This window comes from Macaca thibetana, chromosome 12 (assembly GCF_024542745.1).
Source record: "Macaca thibetana thibetana isolate TM-01 chromosome 12, ASM2454274v1, whole genome shotgun sequence".
Taxonomy (NCBI): domain Eukaryota; kingdom Metazoa; phylum Chordata; class Mammalia; order Primates; family Cercopithecidae; genus Macaca; species Macaca thibetana.
In genome coordinates this window covers 127,371,643-127,385,560 of record NC_065589.1, presented here as the reverse complement: position 1 = coordinate 127,385,560, position 13,918 = coordinate 127,371,643, and the positions used below count along the sequence as shown (strand labels likewise).

At 45.0% G+C, this 13,918-nt stretch overlaps 1 long non-coding RNA gene across 2 annotated transcripts in view; it reads left to right on the top strand.

Annotated features, from left to right (window-relative positions):
• Positions 1 to 12,527, top strand: part of LOC126932736 (uncharacterized) — a 76,227-nt gene extending 63,700 nt beyond the window's left edge. For both annotated transcript variants that reach the window (XR_007718302.1, XR_007718301.1), the window contains 2 exons: positions 5,413 to 5,453; positions 12,471 to 12,527. This is a non-coding gene — a long non-coding RNA (uncharacterized LOC126932736). The remainder of the gene's footprint in view (positions 1 to 5,412; positions 5,454 to 12,470) is intronic.
• Positions 12,528 to 13,918: the final 1,391 nt, after the last annotated feature.

Sequence of the window (13,918 nt, the reverse complement as noted above, 5' to 3'; positions counted from 1 at the left end):
CTTCCAGACTCACTTCCTGTGAGGCCGCACCCAGGATGACCCCGCCTTCCCACCGGGACAATGGGGAGGGAGACTAGAGCTCCGTGGCAAGCTGATGGGTTTTAGTTTTCTGAGGGACCAACGCCAACCTGACCTCTCATGCTGATGCAAAGAATTGCCCATAAAATGTCTCCCTCAAAGGTGGCTTGGTTACCGCTTGCAGGGCAATGTTGCTGAAGGCCCTGTTTGCTCAATTCTCTTCATAAGTACCTAACGCTTACTGGCTTAGTCCCATTTTCTGAAATCCCAGATTGTCCCTTTAAGGATAACTTATCTAGAAAAACAAGAGCCTTTGCAGACTGCCCCTCTAAGCAATATGCATTCTCATTTAACAGAGTATCTCCCCTAAGGAAACACACTGTCAGAGGCAAAGGCCTCAGGCGGGAAGTGTTTTATTTGACTTGGTGGAATCTGATGACTGGTTCTGCTGAGTGTGGCCTGGACGGCATGCTGTTATACAAAGACCAGAGCCTTTGAAACCTGCATACTTCCTCACATGCGAATCAGTTTATGCTTCTCCGTGGACTTTGACAACCCGGGAAAGGAAAGTTCTGTTGCCATCGTTTCAGATGAGGAAGTGGAGACAGAGAGGGCCACGGACTTGGCTGTATGCCACGCAGCTCATTGGTGTTCATAGAAATGGGAAGGAACCGACATCTTCCAATTGCTGTCATCCTCTCAGGTCCTCAGAGCTAATGCCTCTCGCAGAAGGGTGCTCGCGATCCTGATGCATGACCGTGCGGGGCTGTGTTATGTTCTCTTTACTGTGCTGACAATAGTGTGTGACTTTAGTTGCTCATTTATTTAGGCCTGTTATTGTTAAAATATTTAAAATAGACACATTAGCATAAACTCCATCAAAATGGTTAACATGAAGTTTTCGGATCTTTAGAGATACAAGGTCCAACTGTTTGAATAACCCTGTCATACGCAGAAGCTTGCAGAATGTTAGGCATGATGACGTGCAATGTGTTTTGCGTGTTGCATGAGGAACAGCAGTGGGGCCAGTTTCTGACAGCTGCTGTCACCTTGATAATCTACCCAGAGCCTGGGGACTCAGAAAGCCTACATCCTTACATTCCCAAGGTTGGGTTGGGCTCTCGAAGCTCACAGGAGAGCCTGGCATCACAGATTTGCCAATTTACTGGTGCCCCAGACACTCACCTCTATCTGAGTTGTGGATTCCCTCCTTGCAGTTAAGTTACAGATGACTTCCAAAGGGTGTGACTGACTTGGTGTTTAATGACATCAACTCAGAGAGCTGAGGTCCTCATCTGCACATCAGGGCTGAGGTTGCCTGTCAAGCCAGACTTTTGCCAGCTGACAGAGCATCACCTCTTGGAGATGGGGTGTGAATGGCATGGCCAGCATTCATCTGTGTGACTTTCGGATGACACAAACATTTCTATAGCTTCTACTTCTGGAAAAGATAGAATAATAAGGACCCGATTTACCTCCTGTTTGATAAACGTAAAAATGTGGGACACATTGTTGAAATAACAGTTGTCAAGCTATCAGGCACTAGGCAATGAAGGAGAATGATCCATGAGAACAGGGAAGCAGGTGAGTGGAGCTCTGCGCTAGGCCCAGCGCACGACACAGTTGGTAAAAGGAAGAGGCCAGGCAAAGCTCGGTACACTCACTGAGACGAAAAAAAAGAGATGAAGTTAGGAAGTCCAAGGCAGCTGGAATTCACAGGAAGGAGAGGGGTACCCAGTGAGAGCTGTGGAGGTCTGCAGAGAGTCCCCCCCTACCACTCAGCTGTACTGGTCAGAGGATAGAAAAGAGAAAGCGCCTCATACAACGTTAGAGGGAGCATTCTCCATAGATCAAACAGGGCTGGGAATAGTGCCTGTTCACCCCAGCCAGAGTAGAAAACAAATTCAGGGGGCTCTGGGTAGAGTACTTAGAAGGGTTTTCCTTCAGTGGAGGATGAAATTAGCCTTAGGCTAAATGCTGCTCTGATCCCACTCAGCAAAGCATAAAAGCAAGATCAAAAAGATCAAACTCAAAACAAAGTTCAAAGCTATTTACAGGAATATAAAATATACAGCATCTGACAAAGTAAAATTCATAATGCACGGCACTCAATCAAAAGTTACCAGCATGCGAAGAAAAACAAGTGACCCACAGTGAGGATGAATATCAACCAGCGTGATCCAGAAATGACAAATGATACAATAGAATTGGAAGACAAGGACATCAAAGCAAGTATTATAACAATATATCATATATTTAGTATAGTAGAGGAAGAGGTAGATCATGTTAACTAGATACAAAGAAGATTTAGAAAAGATCCAAACCAAACTTCTCGAGATGAAAGCCACAATGCGTGAGATAAAAATACATAGGATGGTTTAGACAATTAAGAGAAAATGACAAGAGAAGTTAAAGACAAGGAGAGAAACTATCAAGAAATACAAAACAGAGAGAAATGAAAAATAGAGAAACAAGAGTACTAAAAAATAGTAGTGAGCTGTGGGACACCTTTAAGCGGTTGAATATCCAAATACATGAGTAATTATAATTGCAGAAGGGGAGGGAGACAGAAAACATATTTTAAGGAATACAATTTTCTTCAAATTTTCCAAATTTGTTAAAAATTATATCCCATAGACTCAAGAAGCTCAATAAACCTCAAGCATAAGAAATATAAAGAAAACAGCACCAAGACACATCATAATCAAGTTGCTCAAATCCAGTGATAAGGGAAAGTCTTCAAAGTAGTCAGATAAAAAAGAAATATTAGGGACAAAGGAACAGATATAAGGATGACAGCAAATTTCTCATTAAAAACAATGTAATGAGAAGACAATAGAACAACATCTTTAAAGTGCTGAAAGAAAATACTCTTTACCTAGAGAAAATATCTTTCACTTAATGAAATAGAGACCTTCCTCCCCATAACACACAAAAATGGAAAGAACTGATGAGCCTCAGACCTGCGTTACAAGAAATGTGAAGGGAGGTCCTTTAGGTAGATGGAAAGTAACACCAGATGGAAATGTGTGTCTACACAAAGGGATGAAAAGCAATAGAAATGTTATTTAAAAGAGAGAATCAACTTTTTAAAACAAAATAACAGTGCATTGGGGATTTGTAAAATATGGACAGGTAAGCCGTGTGACACTAGCACAAATGCAAGAGACAAAACACAGTATATTGTTATAAAGGTCATAGACAGGGCAAATATTCCTAACCCAAGAGTCTGAAATCCAAAATGCTCCAAAAAAATCCGGAACTTTTGGAATGCTGTCATGATGCTCAAAGGAAATGCTCATTGAAGAATTTTTGATTTCAAATTTTCAGGCTAAGGATGCTCAACCAGGAAGTCTAATATTTCAAAATATTCAAAAATCTGAAAAAACCTGAAATCTGAAACACTTCTGGTCTCAAGATTTTGGATAAGGGATACCCAACCTGTGTTGCAGTTGAGGTGATATAATATCACTTTAGTGCATAGACTGTGAAAAGAGGTATAGTGTAAGCCCTAACACAACCACCGAAATAACACAATAGTTGTAGCTGATAATCCAATAAAAGAAATAATGTGAAAATGTAAGAAATCCTTAATTAATCAAAAATGCCAAAAAAGAAACAGAAAACAAGTGACTGATTGGATTAAGATAAAACAAATGACAAGATACTAACTTTAAACCCAACCAGATCAATAATTAGATTAAATGAAACAAACCTAAACTATAGCCCAATTAAAGATTCAAGATTGTTTCAATTGGATTAAAAAGCACGCAGCAACCACACAAGTGTGCACACATGCACAGGCAACATTGGATCAGAGGTGAAAGAATGGAATACATTTCACACCAGTGTTATTCAGGAGTCACCATCTTGATACCAAGTCAAGTGGATTTCAGAGCAAGAATGTTACCATGGACAGAGAAGGTCATGTTATAATGACGAAGGGGTCAAACAGTCACCACATAACTATCCTAAACATTTATCCAACGGATAACACAGCTTCAAAAATACATGCAGCAAAAACTCAGAAACCTGCAAGCGGTAATGGTTAAATCAAAAAATATAGTTAGACAATTCAACACTCTTCTCTAAATAATTGTTGAAAATAAGTACACAGGGCCGGGTGCAGTGGCTCACCTCTGTAATCCCAGCGCTTTGGGAGACCAAGGCGGCCATTTTGCTTAAGCCTGGGAGTTCAAGACTGGCCTGGGCAACATGGTGAGACATTGTCTCTAAAAAAAAAAAAATTTCCTGGGCCTGGTGGCACATTCCTATAGTTTCAGCTATTCGGGAGGTTGAGGTGGGATAATTACTTGAGCCCAGGAGTTCGAGCTTATGGAGCTATGATTGCACCACTGCACTCCAGCCTGGGCGACAGACAGAGAAAACAGGTAGATGGAAAATCGGTAAGAATACAGAAACAAAACTGGAAACCAAATGTGATCTAACTGACATTTATAGAACCCTCCTGTGTTTAGCAGAATGCACATTTTTTTCAAGCGCACATGACACATTTACCAAGATAAAGTATTCTCTGGGCCACAGAATAAGTTTGAGTAAATGTGAAAGGATTTCTGTCATAGTGAGCATGTTCTCTGACCAAAATGGAATTAAATTAGGAATCAGCAATAGAAAGATATCTGAAAAATCCCCAAGCGTTTGGAAATTAAATAATGCACATCTAAATAACTCATGGGTCAAAACAAATCAAAAGGAAGATCAGAAAGCATTTTAAACTGAATGAAAATGGAAAGACATTGTAAAGCTGTAGTAACAAAACACTAAACATAGATAAATAGATCAACGGAATAGGGTAGAAAATCAAGAGATGAACGTATGTGTGAACAACTGATTTTGATGAAGGCATGAAGGAAGGAGAGTGGAGATAGTCCCTATAAACAATGGTCATGAAGATGTAAGAAAATAGTCCAAAAATTTCAGCAGACACGTCACCAAAGAGGATATACAAATGGCTCTTACACACATGGAAAGTGCTCAACGTCATTGGTCGTTAGAGAAATGCAAGTTAAACTCACAGTGTCATATAACGCATTGGAGTGCTGAAAATCAGAAGGAAGTGGGAGTGAGCAGGGCAGAGCTGAGCTGCAGGGCAGAGCTGAGCTCCGGGGCAGGCTGAGGACAGGCAGCTCCATACTGGAGTGGCAGTTGGAGTGTCCCACACTGGGCCGAGGTGGCTGTGCCTTTACATTCTCGTATGGGTGAAGTGTTTCTCTGATCTCATTTACTGCATCCTAGCATATTTATTCTGGTTTCCCTCCCAGATCATAGAGGGCGTAAGGGTAGGGATTGTGACTTAGGCTCCATCAGGGGGGCCCGTATTTCCAAGGAACAGAACTGAGGATTCATAACATTTTATTTTATTTTGTTTTGTAGCTGAAATACCTGAAGTTGGAAAACACCACAAGAAAGCCATGGTAAGTGGTAAAAGCTTAAAATATCTCACTCTCATTTTTGGAATAAAGTGCCTTATTATATAACTTAGTTAGTGAATTTCTTTTTCACCTTTTGTTGTCTTTAGCCACAAATCTCCAGGGAGAATCTTTAAATAATGGACATAATCGAAGTAAAAATGTTCTAAGCCTCTGTCAGTCCGAATGGTGAAAAGCGTGCAGATACAGCCTGAGAGATGATTGACAGATGGATGGAGGCTGAGGGGGCCCCAGGGAGCCCAGGAAGGCACCTTAGTGGGCACTGATCTTGCATGGGGTTGAGAAGCCTTCTGGAATGCGGGGTGGGGAAGCTGAAGGAGGCTGGGATTTGGAATCAGGTCTGAGTCCCAGGCCCCTCTTACAAGCTGGAGACTTGGGGCAGGCCAGCTCGCCTCTCTGTCGTGCCTGTGGGGCTTTCAGCAGGTTAGGAGGAAGCCGCAGAACTGGGCCAGGGACTGGCGACTTGCTGTCTCCCTCACTGTCTCACTCTCTCTCTCTCCCCGTCTCACTCCCACTCACTCCATCTCCCACTTTCTCTCATTCTCTCGCCGTCTCACTCTGTGTTCTCTTTCTCACTCATTCTCTTCTCTCTCCCTCACTCTCCCTCTGCCTCTCTCTCTCCAGCCGTCTTGTGCACACATTGACAAATGGCGCCGAGTGCTCGCTGATACCCTGCAGCCCATATTGGCAGCTGCCACACTGCTCCCTCAGGGAGGCCTTAGGCTCATGGCTTGCATCCTGTTCCCGAGTGAAGTATCTTATCCTGAGTCCCACAGATCTTGTCGTGAGTTTCCTCGAACTGTTGAAGTACAGATTAATAGGTAACCTGGCTGGGCGCGGTGACTCACGCCTGTAATCCCAGCACTTTGGGAGGCCGAGGCAGGCGGATCATGAGGTCAGGAGTTCAAGACCAGCCTGGCCAATATGGTGAAACCCCGTCTCTACTAAAGATACAAAAATTAGCCGGGTGTGGTGGTGTGTGCCTGTAATCCTAGCTACTTGGGAGGTTGAGACAGGAGAATCACTTGAACCCAGGAGGAGGAAGTTGCAGTGAGCCAAGACCATGCCACTGCACTCCAGCCTGGGTGATAGAGCAAGACTCCATCTATAAAAAAAAAAATACGTAACCCACTGACACTGGAAAATACACTGATTTGTTTCTAAATCATGAAGCTTTGCTGCTTGTCTTGCATGTAGGGACTTTTAGCGTGTGTGTTGCTCTCTGTGGTCAGTGACCGAACCCCTGCATTGGAGCCTGCAGTGAAGAGGACAGCTCCAGCATGAGTCCTCCCCTCCCTTCTCCTCAGCTTCCCAGAAAATCCTTTCACTTGTGGCCGACTGTGGAGCATGCCTAACTCTGCTGATATGTCTTCCTCGGATGATCCTCACATTTGGTGTCCAGTAAACCTTCATCTATTTATTTCTGCCTCAGCAGCCTTAATTTTGGTTGACATTACCATGTTGCGGGCCCTGAAGCAGGAATTTGGGGTCTGGTGGCCCCACTGCCAGTGTGGATGAGGGGTATTCCTCTGGGAGAATTCTGAGCTCAGAGGGTCCTCCAGAGTAGTCGAGGGGCCAGAGGAGGTTTCTCTGAGTGGCCCGAGGGTACCTCCAAGGCCAAGAGGCAGATGCAAGTGAGGGAAAGGCCATGCTCCACCCAGGAGGTGCAGCTGGAGGGGCGCCCAGGGAGAAGGAAGAAGTGAAATAAGGCCGCGCTGGGAGAAGGTGAAGACGCTGTCTCATCATGTGTCGAAAGTGTGATTTCACTGTGGGGGCAACGGGAGCCCCTGAAGGAGTAATCTTGTTACTCCTTTAAATATGCACGTGGTACAAAATTCAAAAGATGCAGAGGGTACGCTGAACAGTGAGTCTCTCGCACCCTGTTCGTCATCTGGGCCCCTTTCTAGGAGTGCTGCCGTGCCCTGTGTGTTCACGTGGGGCGATTCCACACGAACGCAAGCAAACCCACACACTCCAAGCCTGCAGCTTTGTGCTGCTCCCTTGCCGTTCCTTTGGATGCTCATGCCACAGTTGCCCATCCTTCTATTTGTGATGGGCATTTATGTGCTCCTAGACTTTTCGTGTGTGTGTGTGTGTGTGTGTGTGTGTAGCGTGTATTTTCATGTTATTAAGCATATGTTGCCACGATTACTCTTATAAGTCTTACGTGGGAAGACTAGATATGTCTGTGTGTGGGGCATGGCGGTGGCCAAGGGCTTGGTGTGAGCCTGGCTGGCCAGCCATTCTGGAGGACAGACCACCTCAGGAAGCTGGGTTGAGTGCTTGGTGTTCACCAGAGAGTGTTGCAGTCACCTGTTCACCACCCCTACCCACACCCCGCTACCCTGCCCCAGCCTGAGATCCTGCCTAGATCCTCAGCATGCAGCTGAAGATCTGGCTAAAGTTGATCCTTAATAAATCTGACAAATTAAGGACGACAGGAATAGCCGAATGAATAAATGTTGATAACCAATCAGAGAAGGCTTGAGCCAGGATTGCCGTAACAGAGAAAGCCCTGTCATGTTGCTCTCAGAAGACAATTATTTATCTAACTTTAAAAATCTTTAGCAGTAACTCTGGTCTTCTGTGGGCTAAGAGATCTAGGAAAACAGCCCACCAAATGTCTACATATGAACGCAAGGAGGTACTGCCAAGGCGTTCTTTACCTCATTGTCAGTAATAGTGCAAACTCAGAAACAGTATGAGTATCCGTTGTTACGGTAATGGTTAAGATAAAATCATGGCACATCTGTGCTGTAGAATACTATGCAGTCATCATAAAAATGAGACTGTTCTATATGTCTACTCATGGAAACAACTTAAGACTTCTAAAAGCAGCTTTATTAAGATATAACTCACATACTATAAAATTTAACTATTTAGTCTGCGAGTTAACGGTTTTTAGTATAGCTATCACTGCAGCCGATTTTAAAACAATTTCATCACCCCAGAAAGAACTTTCAGCTCATCTTCCTATCTCCCCATATGCCACCCCCAGTCCTAAGCAATCTCTAGTCTACTTTCTGTCTCTATAGATTTCCCTATTCTGGGCATTTCATCTAAATGCAATTATATAATATGTGGTGTTTGTGACTGCTTTTTTCACTTAGCATGTTTTCAAGTTTCTGGGCATTTTATCTAAATGCAATTATATAATATGTGGTGTTTGTGACTGTTTTTTTCACTTAGCATGTTTTCAAGTTTCATCCATGATGTAGCATGTATCAGTACTACATTGCTTTTTACGGAATGGTATGGCTATACCACATTTTGTTTATCAATTTGTCAATTGATGGATATTTGAGTTTTTCCTACCTTTTGTCTGTTATGAACAATGTTGCTATGAACGTTCACATACAAGTTTTTGTGTGGACATACGTTTTCATTTCTCCTGGGTATATGCCTAGGAGTAGGATTGCTGGGTCATATGGTAAATCTGTGTTTAATTGTTTAGGAAACTTCCACACTGTTTTCCAAAGTGGCTGCATCATTTTAAATTCCCACTAGCAGTGCATGAGGGTTCAAATTTCTTCACATCTCTGCCAACACTTGTTATTACTTGACTGTGTTATTATGGCCATCCTAGTGGGTATGCAGTAGGATTTCATTGTGATCTGTATTTGCAATGTCCTGATGACTAATGATGTCAAGCATCTTTTCATGTACTTATTGGTTATTTGTATAATGCTTCCTTTCAGTAATGTTCTAAGGGCATAAATTGCTCTTCAACTTAAACCAGTGAAATCATGGCTCCTTTTCAGAAGTAGTCTCAGATTTGTGTTTGATATTTGTTCTGACCCTAGGAGGGCTCCTCTCCAGCTGTCTTATTCACCAGTTCTCTCCTACAAGCCAGCCAGCCTACAGTCTAGGCTGTATATTCATTAAACCCATGAATCTCTTCCCAACTGCTTTCACCACAACCTCCACCATTCTGAAGAGTGCCCTTAAGCTTGAACTTCTGCACACTCTGTTATAAATGAAGTCAGTTCCTTGGGGAAGACACAGGAGTTATTTGCTTAAGACCTGCTTCTTCTCCAACTTCTTCCCTCCCCCTGGCCTCCAGGCAAAATCTCTGAGCCTAGCTCTGGAGCTGGGGGTAGGGACAATGACAAGCTTCTTTCCGAGGGATACCCCCACTCCAGGAACTGAATGCTTGGCAGGGTGGCGGGGTGGGGGCATCCTGGGGTCTTCTCCTGCTGTGGAACCATCACCTCCCAAGTTGGAAGAGTTGCTGTCAGGCTGCAGTACTTTCAGTGCACTGTGCCCAAGGTAGAGCCTCAATTCAAGAGAGGAAGCTGGGAGGAAGAGTAGAGGTTCCACTTTTCGACTGCATTCACCCAGTACTTAGCCTCAGCAACAGGTGGCGGGGGCAGGATGAGAAATGCTGACATCCAGCTCCTTGCAGGAAGAAGGCTCTCTGACTGGAAGCAGAGGGGAGAGGGAGCCCTGTGTTGTTGGCTGAGGCAGTCTGGAGTGGTATCTCCGCCTTACCTAACTAGGAGCGAGGAGGAAAGGTCCTGGCTCTAACACCATAGACTCTCCTGAGTGTATGCCTAGATATATGCCTTTCTCACCAATATTTTATACGTTTTCTTGAATACATGTCTCTTCATTTGCTTTTTGCTACTGTGTTTGGCAGTCTTTACTGATTGTGTGTTTTAAACCAATTTTCACCATTTTTCCTGGGGACCAGCTCAGTGGAACCCCTCATGCTGGAAGTTGATCCTCCTGAGATGTCCTTTGATCCTCACTGGCCTCATCAGGGCCTGACCTGTGTCCCACATCCGTGCTGCTCTCTGGCATCAGGCAGTTTCCCAATAGTAGGGGAAAGAATGGGGGTGGGTGACCCTTCCTGAAACTCTGCTAAATGTGTGATTTATTTTTCCTTCTATAAAACTTTAGATAGTAAGGCAATCCAATTGTAATGATTAAGACCTCACAGATGACTCCCAGAGAATCCAGAGAAGGTAATGGTGTGCTCACGGAACATGGTGCTGGAATTAGAGGAGCTAGTCACAGATTCTAGAGGGATTCCAGCAGGAGAGTCTCACTGTATTCATGTGAGTCACTCAAATGTGGCACATCATCCTGACTTCGGCATCATCCGAGCGTAACTGTCACGTTTCTATTTTAAAGCCAAAACAAACAAAGACCCTGCAGCGGTAATGCTATTCCTGAGTCAGAGAGAGAGAGCTGGATCCATGCATCACAAAGGCTTTCTGTGCTCAATGAAAACATTCAAATCTCTTATGAGATCCAGGAGGTCCCTCCTGCTTACCGAGGTTTGTTGGTGTTTTAGCTTCCATTTTCTTGGTTTTGATTTTGTGTTTCTCTCTGCAGAAGATTGTTTCATTACATTTACTTAGAGCTTTCCCTTGAGAAAATCTCATTCATTCAAAATAGCAGCTTCCATTTACTGAGTGTGTACAATGTGCCAGGTGCTGGCCTTATTCATTCCCCCAAATAGTTATTCACGAATGAATAAATGCTCTTCTAGACACCGAGTGGTACAAGACTGCCATGGTTCCTAGCCTTGGAGTCTACTGGGGATGGCAGAGATTAAGCAAATATTTGCTTGAACAAAGTTGTCAAATCATAGCTTAAAGTGTAAAGGTGGACGTTAGATTACCTCTAAATTAGGGATTTCTTTTCAATGAGGATTACAGTAGGGAAAGCCAACAGGAGTAGGCAAAGCCAGTAAGAATTCCTTCAAAACACAAGGAAAAGAGAGACCGCTGCAATAGGAAAGTGAATAAGGTAATGAATAACAATTCACAGAAATGGGAGTCCAAATGACTAAAAAAATCCATGAAAACATGTTCACAATGCAAGTTAAAATTAAAACAAGACAGTGCTTTACATGCAACAGAATAGCAACGGTCGGACCAGGGACAGGCTCACATGTTGAGAAGGCTGTGGGCTAACGGAGCCCTGGGGTGTGGACTGCTGCAGCCACCCCAGAGGACTCGGCCCAGTGCAGTGTGTGGGTTGGCCTGGTACCAGCCGCCCAACTCCTAAGCGTCTTGGAGGAACCTTGATCCAGACCCATCGGGAGATACTCACAGGGGATTGCCTGTCTGTCTGTTTATGATACAACAATGTGTGAGAACTTGGTGTCCATTACAGAGTGCTGGAAATAAAATAAGGTGGAAACAAACTGTGCAATAACACAAGGCAGCACTGAGAAGCAATAATCTAGCTGTAGCTAGAGCAACACGATACATCTTGAAAACTTACGGTCAAGTGAAAATGAAGAAGAAACAGAATGAGATTTAACGTCTGATGTAACTCACATAATTTATGGCATATGTATATCTACCAAACACCACTACATCTTTTACAAAGAGATGTGCATATTTAAGGACATGCATATTCAGTGTGTCAAATACGTTGGAGTTGGCTCCCGCGTGCATCTAGGAAATGAGGATGGGAATAAGCAATGAGGGAGTGAGCTATATATCTCTATCTCCGTATCATTTGTACTTATATCTATGTTGATGTCAATTGATCTATAAATTTTAATATAGAAGTAGACAAGGCATAGTCTGTATATTGTGGAATATAAACTCATCTCTGCACTCAATGTGCACAAACCACCAAAATAGAATCTTTGAAAACTACCCCCAAAATGGCACCAATAATGATGTAACTACAGTGGTGACTAGGGATCTGCAGGCTGTAAATTAATGTTGGCGTCGTACCGGGCTCCTCTGGGGAAACATGTTGTGGTGCTGCTGAGGGCTGTGCACCGAGACACGCGCTTTTCTTTTTCTTGTTTTCACGCAAACTTGTTGATGGAAACCTGGAATCCTCTGGAATCAGAAGGGCCGGAGTTCACAAGGTGGAAGGAAAGGGAGGTGAAGCGAGGGACAAGATGGGAAAACAGTTTGACAGGGTGCTACTATGGGAGGATCTGCAACTCTTTTTACATTTTTTTAAAAAAAGATAGAAAATGCGAAAATGTGAAAACTGCAAGGGAGGTCTCAACACAATTCTTTGCAGGTCAGCCTGGAGAGAGGACCCTGCCAGCTGCACACCCAGGGAGGACTGCTCAGGCAGCTCCACATGCTGCCAGCCTTGCGTGAAAGGTGAGCTTGCGATTTCCAGTTACAGAAGGTGCCACTTCATGTTGTGACCCCGGGTGGCCCCAGTCACCCAGTATCCTCCCTTGAGGCCCGTGCAGGCTCCACTCCCATCACTGGGCACTTCCTCTTGCCTCCACCTGGCGAGCTCCTCACGTCCCTCAGTCCTTGGCTGGAATATCATTCCCGGGACTGTAGGGCAGTGTTTTACTGTGGCCATGGTGACTATATGAATACACTGTGGGTGGTCACTTGCCCGGCTCTCCCACCAGACCTGACCTCATGGTGTGTGGGAACCCAGCCTTGCTCACCACCATGCCCCAGCCACAGGTAGAGTAGATGCCCCTAAATCTTTGTTGGATGAATGAAGGAGTGAATGAATGAATGAGTTAACTGAATCAGCAGCTTCAGGAAAGAGGAGGAGGTGAACGAGATGACCCCAGGGGGCCTGCAGATGCCCCAACGACACCTCTCCCTGCTCCACGACCTGTTTTGGGACTACTGCAGATAGCGTAGACAGGATTTCTGACAGGTGCAGGTCTTCCCTCAGCTCCCATGCAGCCCCTCGTGGAAGCCTGCCTCTTTTTAATGGGAGGTGTGGATGGAAATGGCCATTCACTGAGCCTCTGGAAGACATCAGGGTGGAAACTGCTGTTCTGTACTAGCGGGACTAAGCCGAGTTTCTGAGGTAAAGTCTCCGTTTACCCTAGAGGTATCGGAGCTGGGAGCTCCGCTCAGATTTGATTCATTTGGGAGCTCATGTGATGTTCCCCGGTAGAAGGAGACCTCCTCACTGCTGCACTGTGGGGCCAGCCATCAGACCGAATGTGGGGCATGCTAGGGGGCTCACCTTCTGTCCTGCATCCAAAACTGTCAGCGCCTCCCAGGTTTGCTGCAGACCCTGGGCTTAACTGGAGCATCTCCTGGGATCTTTGTGCATGGAGGACACGGGGAGTGAGGGAGGTATTTCCTGCAGCCCAGGCGTCTCCTCACAGCACGAGTGCACCACCTCCCCAGCACTGCTTCCCCTGACGGGCACTGTGGGCAAAGGTGTGCAGGCCGCCCCACTGCCTGGCCCGCAGCTGGTCCCTGCTCAGCAAGATCCAATGTTCTCTCGTGAACTCTGGCCTCCCTCACACTCTTTTGCTCTCATTTTCCTGTTGCCTTTTTTCCCCGCCACATATTTAGTTTATGTCTCCTTGCACTGAATGCAGAAAGCTTTCTGGAACGAAGCAGCAACTAAATAGATAACTTGACCCCTGCCGGAGTCAGTTCCCTCCTGCGGGTAAGGGGTCCTCCCACAGGGGTCACGGGGGAGATGGGGTGAGCGCTGCTGTGGCTTCTGCACATCTCTGCTGTTCAGGAAAC